Genomic DNA, 16,292 nt, shown 5'->3' with positions numbered 1-16,292 from the left:
CTGCTCGGTGTCCAGACCTCTTCCTGTTAAGTATGTCTGTTTGTTGTACCTGCCAGAGTACGTACGCACGCAGCTGATATATTTGGCGAAAGCGCTCACTGTTCACTTCTGTTATTGCGCCCTTTCTTTCTTTTTTCTTCCGTTGCGATTTACACCCCGTCTAAGATGTTTGAGCACACACAAGTACCATGACCAAGAAACTTCAGCACACATGCAGTGTTTTTATCCTTGATAAACTAGTGGAAAGCGGCGAAGCAGTGCCGGGAGTTCTTCAGCGCGTGGCTGCGATCACAATACGATGAAACGGCGTGTGTTGACTGTTAGCTGAACGCCCCTGTGGGTCAGTTATATTCAAGACAGCTTCAGAATCACGGCTGACGTTATCATCGTATTTGTCTGCTTGTGCTTCGTGTGCATTTCATTTCGTGTGCTTCTGTGATTGCGCCCGAAAATTTGCGGCGCAGAACCGACTCGTATATACTCGATTATTTCAATTGAACTTAAGTACACGCGATACTCAGGCTGCATCAACTATCGTGCTTCAGATAGTTGCCCTCACAGCATCGAGCCGAAATTGACATCTATCGCAGCGCGCCTCAGCCGTCGTCCGATTCTAAGAGGAAAAGAACAGCACTCGATCGTTGGTGATACTGCGAAGTTTCATTGTTTGTAGGGCCACCTCGATGCGCGGATATTACAAGGTGAGAGGTAGCGTACTCCTCACTATAGCGCGCCTACTAATTATCGTTTTATTACAGCTGCGTGAGCAAGAGGTATAGCCCGCGCCGTGTTTCTACTGATCTATTCAGGATAAATCCCCACGAGTACTAATTATATAGCCTACGCACCGGCGCGAGCACTCAGTTTTCTTTTTTCAAGTTTCTGAGGCAACAGTATGCACGAAGGTACGCACGAGGTATGTACGAGGTATGTACGAGAAACGACCGCACGCTATAAAGGAAGTGAACGCTGAGCTAGAGCTCTCGCCCGATCTCTCATCTCTTTATGCGCTCTGGGAGGTACGACGAGAAGACGACACAGAGAGAAATTTTATAATAGTTTGTGAGGCCGGGGAATACAGCCGAGCCCTCACGTGCTGAGGAAGGTCGCGTTACACTGCAAACAGCGCGCGCCGATTGTGTGAAACAAGACCGGCACTGCAATTTGCGGTGAAGTAGTGGCACGGAAATATGCAGAGTATTGCGCAAGAACCGAATTCAATAACGCATATCTCACTTAAGAGAATATCTAAAACAAGATAACGACTGAAATCGAACGCCAATCAGAAGCCTTATCTAATGCATTTTGCGTCATATTTTTACTAGAAGTACCTCACTGCGAAAATAGTAAATGAAAGTGGACCGAAACTGATTTTGTTTGTATGTTTGACATGTTATTTCAAAAAATTCCTACAGTGTATTCGTGTCTAACTATCTTTAGTTTAATAAACAGATTTACGACAATTCCGAAAATAATCACAATTAAGAAATCAATTGTAGTTCTACACTGTCTTCCATTCTCATTTCTACGAGAAATGAAAACGTTTACTTCAATAATGAAAGAGATTACAGTAATTAATTTTTTTAATATTTACTTTAAAAACATATTTCAAATTAAAAGTTGCAGCTGGTGAGTACCAAAGTTATTACCGAAATTGTTAACAGGCATATTTATAGAAAGAGAAACGCGCGCGCCAGGTCACCGGGAGTCGCAGCACGAGCTTCGAACAAAGGTGGCGCTTGCCTCTTTTCTTTGGGGACAATGCTTTGAGGCAACAACAACAACAATCATAATGTAATAAGATGATTTATTATGAGGCACTAGGCCCAGTCTAGTAGCACTGGCAGTAGTCGAAAGCTGATCACGCGCACAGCCGACACAAGAGAGCCTTCTTCGTCTTCGTCTTCACCACAATGGCCCCCGGGAGAGAAGAGGAGCCATCCTGGCGACTTACGGCGTAGGTAGAATGGGGGGGCATAGTACGGCTTAAGTCGGTTGACATGAACCGTGTCACGCCCGCGATGCCTATGGTCGGGTGAAGGTGTCACAGGTTCCACAACATAGGTGACAGCGGAGGTACGGTCTATGACGCGGTAGGGGCCATCATAGCGTGCAAGGAGTTTGGTCGAAAGGCCAGGGCTGTGAGGCGGGACCCACAACCAAACAAGGGAACCAGTCGGGAAAACTGGTGTAAGCGCGTCACTGTCACACCGCAGCTTTTGACGACCTTGAGCAGCGGTCGTAAGGGTTCGCGCGAGCTGCCTACAGTCCTCGGCGTATTTGGCGGCTTCAGACACAGTCGTGCATTCGGAAGCGTCGGGTCGGTATGGGAGCATTGTGTCCATAGTACACGAGGGCTCTCGTCCATACAGCAGAAAAAAGGGCGAAAAGCCAGTGGTAGCTTGTGAGGCCGTATTATAGGCATAGGTGACGAAAGGCAAAACAGTGTCCCAGTTACTGTGATCCGAGGCGACGTACATAGTCAACATATCACCGAGGGTGCGGTTGAACCTCTCTGTCAAGCCGTTCGTTTGCGGGTGGTAGGCTGTAGACTTGCGGTGAACGATGCTGCATGCAGCGAGAAGGGCTTGGACGACTTCGGACAAGAAGACACGTCCCCTGTCGCTGAGCAGTTCGCGTGGTGCGCCATGTCGAAGAACGAAGTTCCGCAAGATGAAGAACGCAACTTCGCGCGCAGAGGCTGCCGGGAGTGCGGCAGTCTCGGCGTAGCGCGTCAGGTGGTCGACACCTACAATTATCCAACGGTTACCCGAGGAACTGCAGGGAAGTGGCCCGTATAGGTCTATGCCGACGCGATCGAAGGGCCGAGCCGGGCAGGGCAGCGGCTGTAGCTCACCAGAAGGGCGCTGTGGAATTTTACGCCGTTGGCACGCCGTGCAAGCGCGGACGTACTGGCGCACGAAGTGATACATGCCGTGCCAGTAGAAACGCTGCCTTAGCCGAGTATACGTTTTCAGAACACCGGCGTGACCATTATGAGGAGCAGCATGAAAATAAGCGCATATGTCAGAACGCATGTGTCGTGGTATCACCAGGAGCCATTTGTGACCATCAGGCAAATAATTTCTGCGGTAAAGAACGTTGTCGCGGACAATAAAGTGAGCGGCTTGGCGACGAAGTGTTCGAGAAGAGGGGGTGGCGGATGGGTCGTGGAGGAAATTCAGCATAGTTGAAAGCAGGGGATCCTTACGCTGCTCGTCCGGCATATCAGCGACGTTGAAGGCTGACATGGATGCGAAGAGCGGAGACACTGAAGCCACATCACAAGGTAGCGGCGATCGGGAAAGCGCATCGGCGTCAGAGTGCTTTCTGCCCGATCGGTAGACAACGCGGATATCATATTCTTGTAAGCGGAGTGCCCATCGCCCTAGGCGACCTGACGGTTCCTTCAACGAGGACAGCCAGCAAAGTGAATGGTGGTCGGTGACAATGTCAAAAGGGCGACCATATAGGTATGGACGAAATTTGACGAGCGCCCAAATAATGGCCAAGCACTCCATTTCTGTTACTGAGCAGTTGGCTTCTGCCTTCTTTAAAGTGCGGCTCGCATACGCGACGACGTACTCGTCATAGCCGTCTTTCCGTTGTGCGAGGACTGCACCAAGTCCGATACCGCTGGCGTCCGTATGGACCTCTGTAGGCGCTGTGGGATCGTAGTGTCGAAGAATCGGTGGCGAAGTAAGTAGGCGACGTAGTTGCTGGAAGGCTTCGTCACAGGAAGCTGATCACGCGCACAGCCGACACAAGAGAGCCTTCTTCGTCTTCGTCTTGCGTACTAATACTACAGGAGACGCCCAAGGACTGTGGGAAGGGCGAATGACGCCACGGTGCAGCATGTCGTCGACCTGCTCGTTGATGATCTTTCGCTCGGCTGCCGACACGCGGTATGGTCGCTGGCGTAAAGGAGGATGGGAACCAGTGTGGACGCTGTGAGTGACGGTTGCCGTACGCCCCAGAGATAGTTGGTCACAGTCAAACGACGAGCGAAAATTCTGAAGAAGCGCGAAGACTTGTTGGCGATATGGAGGCGGCAGATCGGCGTCTACGACAGATTCAAGAACGTCTGACGACGACAATGATGATGATGATGTGCACGGCACGGGAGAAGTGAGGGCGTCGAGTTCATAACAGGCCGCGTCGTCGGAAACATCGAGAATGTGAAGCGGGTCAAGGGGCTGAACACGACCGAGGGATTCGCCGCGCAGTAACGTCACATGGTAGTGAGACGGGTTACACACAAGCATTGAGGATAATCCAGACTCAGTGGTGAGTACGGCAAATGGGAGAGGTAGGGCCTTGCGACGTAGAAAAATCGGCGATGGTGTAAAAAGTACTGTAGCGTCTGGCGCGGTAGAGCAAGAGACGGGCACAAGCACACACATGTCGGGTGGTATGTCCGTATCGGACACAATAGTGAGCTTGGAGGCTGTTTGTTCAGAGGGGACAGGCAGCGGGGCATCGGCAAGCGGGAAAAGCGCTACTTCGGCCCGGGCACAGTCGATGATGGCACGATGGTGAGACAAGAAGTCCCAGCCGAGAATAATGTCATGCGAACATGATGACAACACGAGAAATTCAACAACATAGACAATGCCGTCGATGACCACCCTTGCAGTACATTGAGCGAGCGGGGCTATATGCTGCGCAGTCGCGGTGCTTAAAAGCATACCAGATAACGGCATTGTGACCTTATGGAGGCGGCGACAAAGCTTTTCGTCGATAACAGAAACTGCAGCCCCAGTATCAATAAGCGCAATTGCGGCGGTTCCTTCGACCAAAACGTCCAATAAATTGCGTGGCGACTGTGCAGGCCTTGTAGAAGTCGCGAAGCTTGCAGTTCGTGCCTGCGGAACTGCAGCAACTAGTTTCCCTCGCTAGGTGACTGGCGGCGACGTAAGGGGGAAAGGGAGCGACGACGTGGTGATGGCGAACGATGGGTGCCGACAGGGCGTCGAGGAGGCGGCGAAAACTCGTGGTCGGGAAGCATCGCATGCCCGGTGGTATCGTGGGAATAGGCATATCCAGGTGGTGCGACAGTAGCGTTAGCAGCTGGCATACGACGATGGCAGAAGCGCGCAACGTGGCCGGCGACACCGCAAGCGAAGCATATGGGTCGGTTGTCGCGTGTGCGCCAAGGGGTCTGAACTGGGCGTCGAGATGGAACGGCAGGCGACGCGGGAGGAGGTGCAGCTTGAAGTCGCATTGGCGCCGGAAACGAGAACGTCGGCGGCGCAGGTCGCGCGGCGACTTCGGCATAGGTCAGAGGTGCAGCCACGGGAGGGCAGGGTTGGGCGAAAGGTAAAGACCCAGCAAGTTCCTCGCGAATGGCCCGCCTAATGGGAGCAGCCAAAGATGTGTCAGGCTGGGGAGGTCCATCGTTGAGAGGCAGCATAGACAATTGGCGCGCCACCTCCTCACGAATGAAATCCTTAATTTCAACAGAGAGCGATGCTGCTGGCGTGGTGTGTGAGCGAAGCGTGAGGCCCGAGAGAGAGTCGCCAGGTGCGAGAGCGCTGCGCGCAAGGACCCTCTGTCGACGCAGCTCATCGAAGCTCTGGCAAAGAGTGACGACAGCTGCGACAGAAGTAGGGTTCCGCGCCAGGAGCATTTGAAATGCGTCGTCCTCGATGCCCTTGAGGATGTGCTTCACCTTGTCCTCTTCAGTCATGGTGGAATCGACGCGGGCGCAAATATCAACGACATCCTCTATGTAACTAGTATAAGTCTCGCCGGGCTGTTAAGCGCGCTGGCGGAGGCGTTGTTCAGCACGGAGTTTTTGCAAGGCTGGGCGACCGAAGACTTCCGCGAATGCAGTTTTGAAAGCGGACCAAGTTTGTAATTCCCGTTCGTGATTGTGGAACCAGAGGTTCGCAACGTCAGCAAGATAGAAGATGACGCTACGGAGCTTCGTCGGGTCATCCCACTTGTTGTGTTCACTGACGCGCTCGTAGGTAGAGAGCCAATCTTCTACGTCAGTCTCACCTGATCCGCTATAAACAGGAGGGTCCCGCTGCCGTTGCACGGCGCCGCACATGACAGGAACGGCAGAGGCGCCAAGCGGATTGTTGGGAGCGTCGTTCATAGTAGCGGCTGGAGCAGATGTTAAAGTTCGGCTGCGAAGTTCCAGGGTGAGGTCGGGGAGTGCAGCACCTTCCACCAAATGTAATAAGATGATTTATTATGAGGCACTAGGCCCAGTCTAGTAGCACTGGCAGTAGTCGAAAGCTGATCACGCGCACAGCCGACACAAGAGAGCCTTCTTCGTCTTCGTCTTCACCACAATAACAGTAGTCTACATCGCGGAAGAAATCAGGACGATCCAGGGCCTGTGGTGCACGTCGAGCATTGATGCGTTTCGTGCCACTGCATTGGAACTGGTCAGAGAAAGCCGCGACGCAAAGGCAAGCCGTCTGAGAATGCACACCTAGAGCTCGCTGAGCTCCGTAGAAGTATTCAGCGGATCCTGCGCAGAAGACTGTAGCAGGAACCAAAGGTTGTTGCGACACATCAAGCGGCAACACGTCTTCCCTCTGCGAGTTTGAAGAGGGAGGCACAGGTGGGTCGTCCCTGGCGTTGACTGCAGCTACGGTAGGACATGGCGGCGGCAGGGGCAACCAGACGAAAGGCTCCGACGCAGCCAAGAGGAAGAGGATGTCCGTGGAGCGCGTCTTGTAATGTCCTCGACGGCGGTCCAGGCGGCGGTACCACCGAAGAACAAGGAGTACAGTGCGGCAGGCCGTCGACCGGCGACATCGAAGGAAGGACAGGTGAACAGTCAAAGAAACCCTTGTACAATCCCAGTTCAATCACCGTGACACACGTATAAAGAGGCATGACACCATGTGACGCCAACGCGCTTGGTCACTCCCTCTCTGGGATGCCGCAGTCGGGGGACGCAGTCGGGGATGCCGCTTGTGCCGTCGACCACCGTCTAGTTCTACTCGGTGGCGGTATCCGATCGAATTCGCCTGCGCGGCTGCAAATCGCCCCACGTTCTGACCATTGTTCTCTTTTTTCGTCGTCGCTGATGATTCATTGAGTGGCGTTACGAAGTCCCTTCAGAATCTTTAGCGTCTCCTCGTATACGTCCGTATACTCCGTGATCGATAAATGTCTGGTCTTCCCCGCCTGCGTATGGGCCTCTTGGAGCTTGAAATGTGTATCCAGGCTCTCTAACCCCAGGACGATCAGAATAATCTTCTTTTCGCAATCAGAAGTGGTGTCTTCAGCCCCTTGTACATACATAGGCTTGGAAAACGCGACGCTTCTTCGTCCGCGGTATGGAGGGGACGACTCGGCGTTTGCAAGAAAGGCGCCGGTGGAATCTCAGAAAGCATGGTTGAAGGTTGAACAGGGTCGTCGTCTGAGTAGGAGCACGCTAGAACGCAGGTAAGACCGCAATGTCCTTGGTCTCAGTAGTCGTAGTGGTATGCGCCTTGGCAACGTCTAAAACCACGTCAGCATTGATGAAATACGGTTGACCATTCAGCGTCCGTGGTCCGGAGCAATAGTAGAAGGGATACGCCCGTGTATCAGCAGCAGCGTTGCAGCAGACGAGGCATACCTGGGGTCCGTGGACGTAGTAGACGCGTCGCAGTAGCAGCGTTCGAAGTGGGATTAGCGCCCCAGTAGCGTCTGAGCCATTCTAAGTCCCAATACGTCGTTACAGGAAGTAGGGACGCGATTTTTCAGTAGTGTCCGAAGTCCGTAGTCGTCGTAGTAGCATATAGCAGGCGAGTTCTTCATAAACAGCATGAGCCGCAAGATGGGCGCGTCGCATGCAGCAGTAGAAGAAGAAATAGAACCGGGATTCGTCTCAGCAGCAGCAAAATCCCTGGCGTCCATTGCAGAAGTATAATCCGAAGCAGCAGCATCGTAGCATTGGTAAAGTTCAGGAGTAGCACCCGCCGCATTAGAAGCCCTTTTCACCTCGGCGCCAATTGTATATGTCGTCAACGGCGGCCCGGGCGGCGGGGGAAGCGTCGCCGTAGAACTAGGGGGATCGCGCCGCGGACCGTCGGCGGAAGATATGGAAAGGACAAATGAATAGTCGAAGAACAGCTCGAACAATCCCCGTTTAATCATCGTGATACAAGTAATAATAATAATATTTGGGGTTTTACGTGCCAAAACCACTTTCTGATTATGAGGCACGCCGTAGTGGAGGACTCCGGAAATTTTTGACCACCTGGGGTTCTTTAACGTGCACCTAAATCTAAGCACACGGGTGTTTTCGCATTTCGCCCCCATCGAAATGCGGCCGCCGTGGCCGGGATTCGATCCCGCGACCTCGTGCTCAGCAGCCCAACACCATAGCCACTGAGCAACCACGGCGGGTTCGTGATACAAGTATATCATAACACCAGGTGACGCAAACATGCTTGGTCATTGCCGCTCTGGTGTGTCCCACTCGGTGGACGCATCGATGCCATCACACGTCTACCAGAAGCTGAGCCAGCTGGCTCACATTCTGCTACGCCCAGACACGTACGTCGGCTCCGTGGATCCCGTCACATAGACCATCTGGTTGTACGACCCTGAAGATGAGAACGGCGGCGGCTGTGGCATCAAATACAGGAGCCTCCCTTTCGTGCCCGGCCTGTACAACATCTTCCATGTGTTCATGGTCAACGCGTCTGATAATTAGCAGCGGGACAAGAATGTGGATTGCATCAAGGTAAGGACGCGCGTATCGTTAGGGTCGTGTGCTGAACTCCTCACTTTTGTACCGTGGGTCAGTCACAACGAGTGAACGCGAGGGTACAATGGTGAGGTGGAGAAACAGTCATGAAATAATCCGGACGCAAGGAAAGCACTCCGGTACATGGTGTTATATTGCATAACACGTGTTCATAGCGAGTCGGTCTCTGCTGTTGTCGAGGATCGGTGGTCACTCAAGTGTAATTGATCATAGGAAGAAGTCATTTTATCTCTCTTCGTGCTCGTCTTCGCAGTATTAATCGAGGCGCTGTCGCACGGTTGCACATTGCTTGAAGCTGGGTTTCCTTGAAAGCTCTATTCTTCGATCACTGCCGGTATGTCGCCTAACATGCCGGGAAAAGCACGATGACGAGCTAGAAGCACATCGCTTAGGCTGCGCATCGCCGCCGCAATTGTCGAGGATGGCGACCTGTACGAAATATTAAGTAACTAATAATAGCTTGGCGCTCGTTTGAATCGTAATATGACTATCTTACCCTTAATTGAATGACAAACAGTGATTATGCAGACGCTTATGCACTAAGTTGATGCCTGAGCGCTGATTGTCTTAGTTCTAAACGGCATATGAGAGAAACATGAGTCAGCGTTCTCGTATATCGAATCACCAGGTAAACCTAGTGCGTGACCGTTATTTGCCGCGATCTTGCGTGCGAGGATGTCGAGTAAAATGTACCTGGGAAGCTGTATGTTTGCGCCTAAGAAACATGACATGCTTTGTACGCGCAAAGCTCTCATCTAACCATACGAAAGCGATATGTTACACAAGTTGCCTTTATTTTCCTGTCGCCATTTTATTCATGCGAGTTTGCTGTTGTATACCTTCGACAATATGCAAGTTTCCTAGTAACCGATCTCCTTCGTAGTAACATGGACGTCATCAGCGCTAAAGGAAAATAGTACTAAATCAGGGTGTATCATCAAGTTAGCCTTCGCAAAGAGCTAACAGACTGTTTCTTATTTTAAATGTGCAAGAAATTTCATTAGGATGGCTTCAGCGCGTGTCTAAAGCTGAGAATTCCAATGCGTTTTTAGAAGAGGCAGAGGCATGATGAGCATTACCCTTAACATTAAATGTTTCCCCGAGCCTTGTTCGTTCCTTCTGTCCAGATCGAGATACATCCGGAGCAGTACTGCATCTCGGTGTGGAACAATGGCCTCGGTACTCCCGTGGTCGAGCCCCGCGTCGAGAAGACGCACGTGCTAACGCTCATCTTCGGCCACCTGCTCACTTCGTCCAACTACAACGGCGAAGAGAAAAAAAGGTCCCCGGACGCCTAAACGACTATGGTGCCAAGCTCTGTAACATCTTCAGCGGGAAGTTCTTCGTGGGGACATGCTCGCGCTCCGAAGAAAAGGCTCTTCAAACAGGCGAGTCCCCCGCTACCGCCTTGTTGTCGAGCGCTCCCACGTTTGGATTTGTCTGCCTGGGTACAACCGCTTGGATACAGAATTGAGCTGAAAGCACTCCTGGTTGCGGCTGTCTGTGTATATGCATACCTCTGGTTACAAGGATTGTATAGAGGCTCCTGGATACATGGGAATCTCTTGTATACAGGCAAATACAGGCTTTGGCCCACTGCAGGCCTGAATACGAGCTTTCACGACAACTTTAATTGCGCCTCTTTTGGGAAGTGGCTCGAGAAACTCCACATTTCATTCTCGCTCGCCTCAAACCTTCAGTTTACGTGAATTTGGAAACCAATGCATGTCCCGACGCAGCAGCATATTGTGGTCGCGTCAGTGCCACTGCGGAGTGAGCATGCTCCGTCTGGCACTTTGTTTGGATTCCGCAATCACAGTTGGTGAATAATATGCGAGTCTGCGGATGTACTGATAACGCTACGGGTTATGGAAATGGTGATTTGTGGTTCTAAGGGGTTAGTGCTGTGCTATATCTGGAGTCAACCGAGAGTGGAGTCTTTGTGCAACAGTGAGTTATGAAGGTAAACATTTGAATCGTACATCAAAACGAAGCTTCAATATGTATGACTCTCAGGTTGCTAATATTTCTTTTTCTCCCTGAATTTTGGTAAAAGGCTTTTCGCATTACTCTCGAAAACAACGTTTTCGAAACTACATATCGTGACAGTTCGGACGGTTGTAATGGAATGAGCCATTTATATTCAAGGACATCCGCTTTAGAAACTGTAATCGAGAAATGTACCTGTAACACTTTTTTTCGAATCAATATATTTCGTGCAAAAATTTTGCGGGACAACAAAAAAGGTGGAAGGTTGCGCTCATTTTTTCTTTAAACTAGTGATATTCAACAATCCTAGGTAGTTAAATGTTGATCGAGGGCTCTACCAGCGATGCATCTATCATAAACCCGACGTAGGTTCGAGAGGTAAGCTGTAACGATCAATAAGCCCCGCCTCGCAGGTCTGGCGGGATAACATGCAGAAGACCACAGAGCCCAAGATCAGCACGGAGGCCAAGAGCGAGGACTTCACCAAGATCATCTTCCATCCGAACCTGGCCAAGTTCACCATGAAGAAGCTGGACGCCGACGCAGTGGCGCTGCTGTCCCGCAAAGCTTATGGCGCGGCCAGCTGCGCACACGGGATCAAAGTATGTGAGTTTCGTTTGTGCCCGTCAAGTGTCGTGCATGACCTGCCGCGGTGGCTCACAGTGGTGTCCTGTTGCCCAGCTGGAGGTCGTGGGTTTGAGTTCCAGCAGAGGCGGCCGCGTTCCTATGGAGGCGGAACGCGAAAACGCGCTTGTCCAATTATATTTAGGTTTACGTTCACGCGGGTGGTCGAAATTGGCCTGGGTCTTTACACTACGGCATCTATGATAGTCAGTTGGTTGCTTTTACTAATTCATGATTTGTTTTTGTCTTGTATGAACTATTACAGCCCAGTGAAAGGCCAAAGTAGGGCATTTTTTTTACCTACACTTCGCGCAAGCGCGTACAGATAAGTGCATTGTCGGGCAGAGGCTGTGGCGTCGTGTGCTGCACTCGGCTGATTGGGCTGTAGTCAACCTGAGCAGACTAGCGTCATTTTCTGCGCCAGCAGACGAAAAGGACCTGACTGCGCACCCTTGTCTGAGCAGTAAAAGTCGGTTTACTAGTTTTCTTTTAGCAGCAAATCTCGACAAACTGCAGCTAAATACAGCACGAATGCGCTGCGCACGAAGACAGCTTCTCGACACATATATAACGCCGAGTCTCAATACGCACCATCCGCGAGTAAGATCATATTGTCTTCCTGGAAGATTAGCTCACTTTCTTCTGTGACACACGGTCACTCTAGCACTTCGCTGCAGTTCCTGCAGTCGTCGCCCAAAATGTATGCGGACAGCGCTTACAGTCAGACAAAATGGCGCCGTGCATTTGCAACGCCAGCCTGTTTGTGTGTCGCCAGCTGCCTACTTTCGTCAAAACTGCTGTGTAGAAGGTGGTTTTTATGCTACACTCCTGTAAGAAAGTGACAGTTTCGCACGAAAGGCGAAACAGCGATTGCGATAGCAAATTAGTAGACAGCCATACTAAGTAAGGATAGTAGGTTTATCGGCCGTATAAACTTGTAAGCACTCGCTTACTAATTAACAAGCATGGTGTCAGCATGCACTGGCAAGCATGCACACATCACACTCGATGACTGCGGACGCTCGCTGTCAAAACGCTGGCGTTTGACAGCCGCAGCGAGCGAAGTGACCTTTGTGCTGTCGATCGCTTCAACGTACACTGAGCGGCGAGAGCACAGCGCACGCAAAGCTACGAGCCATCGGCCCACCTAGACTCGGCCCCAAAGCAGATCGCTTTCAAGTTAAAGAACGCGCGCGACCGCGCGCTGCCACCCATACGCCGTTGCTGCCGAAGGGTAACGCCCCCTCCCCCACCTGCCCTCCCCCGGCTCCTCGCCCGCGACGGAAGACGGCGCGCTTCCTCCCAGGCATGTGAGACTGAGCCGTGATTGTCGGCTCACCCTCGCAAGCTTTCACTCGCACATGCAGCATACGGCGGGCGGCGACGGTGTTATAGCCCTTGGACTTTATACATGACATCACGGCGACGGCGACGGCAAAAATGTCCTTGGAGTGACCATATAATTGCTATCCCAATAAAGAATGGCTTCGTGTAGGTGAAGAAAATAAACTTTCACTTTCACTTTTTCTACACCGATTAAAATAAACGGTGACTAGACTAGTTACACTCCTGTAGCCAGTCTAGGCAAAAAAATTGCATAATATGCGGAAGGATTACATTGCGACGTTTTGACACACGCTCGAGCTAGCTCACTCGCCTGCTATCCTCCTACATTGGCTGTCACAACGAGCAGCAGCATACGAGGTGACCGAGCGAGCCTGAGCGAGTGTCAAGACGTTGCAATGTCCTGCTCCCACGTGAACACATACCCTTACGTCACGATGCAGTATTCTCCTGGGAAACGAAACCGAAACTGGCTGTAGAAAAGCTCTTATATCTGAATTTGAATTTATTCAGCTTGAATAAAGCTAAATTATTTACAGCGCTCTGAGACTTGTCACTGTTATTTCAGTCTGGGACCTTCAGTCACCGAAAACAAATGAATAGTCAAAAATATCATGTCAGTACTCCTTTAAGTTCTATGTCATACCAACGCGCTCATGCCTAAGCCCCTCAATGATTAGTCATGCCTTCTGCTTTTTTATTCATGTCCGTTTTTTAAGTTTACCACTTTCCTGTTTCAACTGCGCCAGTTTTCCGTAGCGTAGGCGCTTTTTAAAGCGATTAGCATTCTTAGGATACTTGACGCAGTTTCCGGTGTCTATCGCTCTATCATTGTCTATCATTGTCTATCATTATCTATCAAAACGGTTAGCCACATGAACAGCTATGTGGCTAACCGTGTCGTGGCTAACAACGCAACGACACCGTAATGCCACCGCATAGTATTACGGTGTCGTTACGTTGTTTCAATGTCGCATTACGACCGACCGTCATACTGCCATGAGTATCGCCGAATATTTTTCTTTTTTTATCCAATGGTGAGGAATGATACAGATCTAAGCAAAATGTCTCCCTTTTCGTGCGTCAGCTTCCTTCACAGTTTAGCACGTCGCGGCAATCCTGTCATGGTGGTATGTTGCTCTGCAATGCAACGTGGTAATTGTGGACGAATATGGAAGGCATTCCCTTCGCTAGGCATTCTAACCCTAAGCGCTGGCTCAGAAGATACGCTTTATAGTGAAAGGATAATTGATCCCACGTCTGCTGCTGATCGCCCGTGTTCCGAGGTCCTGGTCTGAAGTCCATGACAGCGTTCATTACTGTGCTTAGTTAAGGTCCGACCGGCGTGAATATTGAATATTTTTGTAAATTTCAATAATGTTTCGCTCCCGCGTTTCTAACAAGAAGTTATAATACCGCACGCAATAAGAGCGCCGAAACTACATCGAGCAAATGCGGGAACTGAGTCGTAGAATAGGTCCTAATTAAGTAATTCCCTGAACATAAAGTGAATCAGCTGATGAAAGTCCTGGCAGACGGCAGTTGGCTAGAGTTAGTGCTTAGAGGGGTTTCTAAATTTGAGAATACTGCAGAAGGCTTGCCACATTGATTCACTACATTTGAGGACAGCAAAACATGTTGTACGATCACGTTCCTGCACTCCCTTTCTGCTCACTTTGAGCCACTTGTCAGTGCATGGTCGTGCACATCTTTGCTTCTTGCGCAGGTTCGATCCCTGCCGCGGTGGTTGCGATGGGGGCGAAACGCAAGAACGCTCGTGTACTTAGATTCCAGAGTACCCCACCATCCGGCTTGCCTCATAATTGGATTGTGGTTTTGCCAGGTAAAACGCCAGAATACAATCTTTTGTTTGCCTTCTTGCGCCCAGGCCCAGGTTCAAAGATCGCGTGGAGCTGTTCCTCAAGGACCAGGAGGACGAAACGGGCAACCCGCTCATTGTAGCCCACGAGCTCGTCAACTACCGCTGGGAGGTGGCCGTGGGCCTCAGTGCCTCGGGCGAGTTCAAGCACATGAGGTTCGTCAACGGCATCGCCACCACCAAGGGTGCAAGCCACGTCGACTACGCTGCCGAGCACCTCGTCCAAAAGGCACGTCCCATCCCCCTTTTGGTGCCTGTTTTCTTTTACAAGCGTACATTTGCAGCATAGATCAGATTTTATTTTTCAAACCTCTTTTTTGCTCATTTATACCAAATAAACGGAGGGGGTTGAGAGAAAAGCAGCGATGAGCGGTTTGAGAAGCTCTGAACCTCCTACAACTTTGGCAACAACACAGAGAAAGAAAACATGAAAATCGCCAAAATCGCACATAGAAGTAATATCAGAAAGCAGCTATGCAACTGATGGAAGAAACAATTACTAGAACAAGAATACAGATTTTAATTACAACCAGAAACTTCAGATATAAACCAGAATATATGGTCTAAAATGTCCGCGAGGAAGGGAAAAAAATTCACTCACGATTACGATACTGTTTAATGCGAAATTTGAGCGCGGCTCTATACGTGGTTTCACTTCGCGATGTATTGGCTGGCGCAGACAACCTCTCTCGTGCGGCACATTGCAAGCAGAGCGAAGTGTGGCGTGACTACTTCGCTAGTCGGGAGATCGCGAGAGTCGGCGCGTGGGTGACGCGTGAGCGCGATTGACAGCAGCTGCCGCAGACAGACCTCAGCTCATGCAGCGCTTTGTTTCATTATATGGTATCGGGGGACGCACTCGCCGCATGCCGTCGGTGAACAGACGACGGCGCGCTACTCTGGCGCCATCTCGTATTGAGTGCCGCCGCAGAGCCCATCTTGCGCGCCACCACGCTTTTATTCTCACGCTCTCGCCATACCCTGCTCTCCCGCTTTCCCCCTTGCGCTCTCTTCGCTATCGCCGTCTTTCATCCCCCGCTGCACTCCGCGTTCACTCTTTCATCCTGCGCTGTGCTCGTTCGCTCGGCTACGCCGGATGACGACGCCGACACGAAAGGCAGGAGCGGGCGCTTAAGTGCCTTGAACGGAAATGTGCACGAAATCAGTCATACAATTATCCGTTTGGGTTAGCTGAATTTCGTGTTTCTCTGAGCTGTTGCAACAATTTAGCACCAGGTGGCCACCGTATTATATATGACATGATCAAATTCCTACGTCTTTAAATATTGCAAACACTCCGTCACTTTTCAATGTCATGTGGTCTGCTGGCTACATTCCATCTTCTTAGCTATTCTCATCCCCATTCTCAGGCAAAGATCCATTCTTAGACAGCAGTTGCAGGCCGATAGCTCTGACAAGCTTTCTATGTAGAGTATCCGAAAAAAAAAAGATAGACCAGCGATTACCCCATGTTATAGAACCTGGCAAAGTACTAGATCCATTCTAATGTGGCTTCAGAGAAGGCAGGTCAACAACAGACCTCCTTGTCCGCATTCAGGCAAACATTAGGGATGCCTTCACACATGAACATTTCTTTCCCTCAGTATTTCTTGATTTAGAGAAAGCATGCAATACGACCTGGCGCTTCAGGATTCTCCGGACTTTCCCGCGATGGATGTCCACGGTTTCCCGCGATGGGCGTCCATGCTAAATATAACAGAAAGCTACCTGTGG

At 50.8% G+C, this 16,292-nt stretch overlaps 1 protein-coding gene and 1 pseudogene across 1 annotated transcript in view; one reads left to right on the top strand and one right to left on the bottom strand.

Moving 5' to 3' along the window:
- The window catches only part of LOC142576013 (uncharacterized), an 86,573-nt gene that overhangs the window by 28,758 nt on the left and 41,523 nt on the right, over window positions 1–16,292 (bottom strand). The gene's annotated exons all lie outside the window — the stretch shown is intronic.
- LOC142573812 (DNA topoisomerase 2-alpha-like) lies at window positions 8,383–14,990 on the top strand (annotated as a pseudogene).

This window comes from Dermacentor variabilis, chromosome 3, assembly GCF_050947875.1.
Source record: "Dermacentor variabilis isolate Ectoservices chromosome 3, ASM5094787v1, whole genome shotgun sequence".
Lineage (NCBI taxonomy): Eukaryota > Metazoa > Arthropoda > Arachnida > Ixodida > Ixodidae > Dermacentor > Dermacentor variabilis.
Note: the sequence above shows the minus strand (reverse complement) of the source record. Positions and strands in the feature narration are given on the sequence as shown.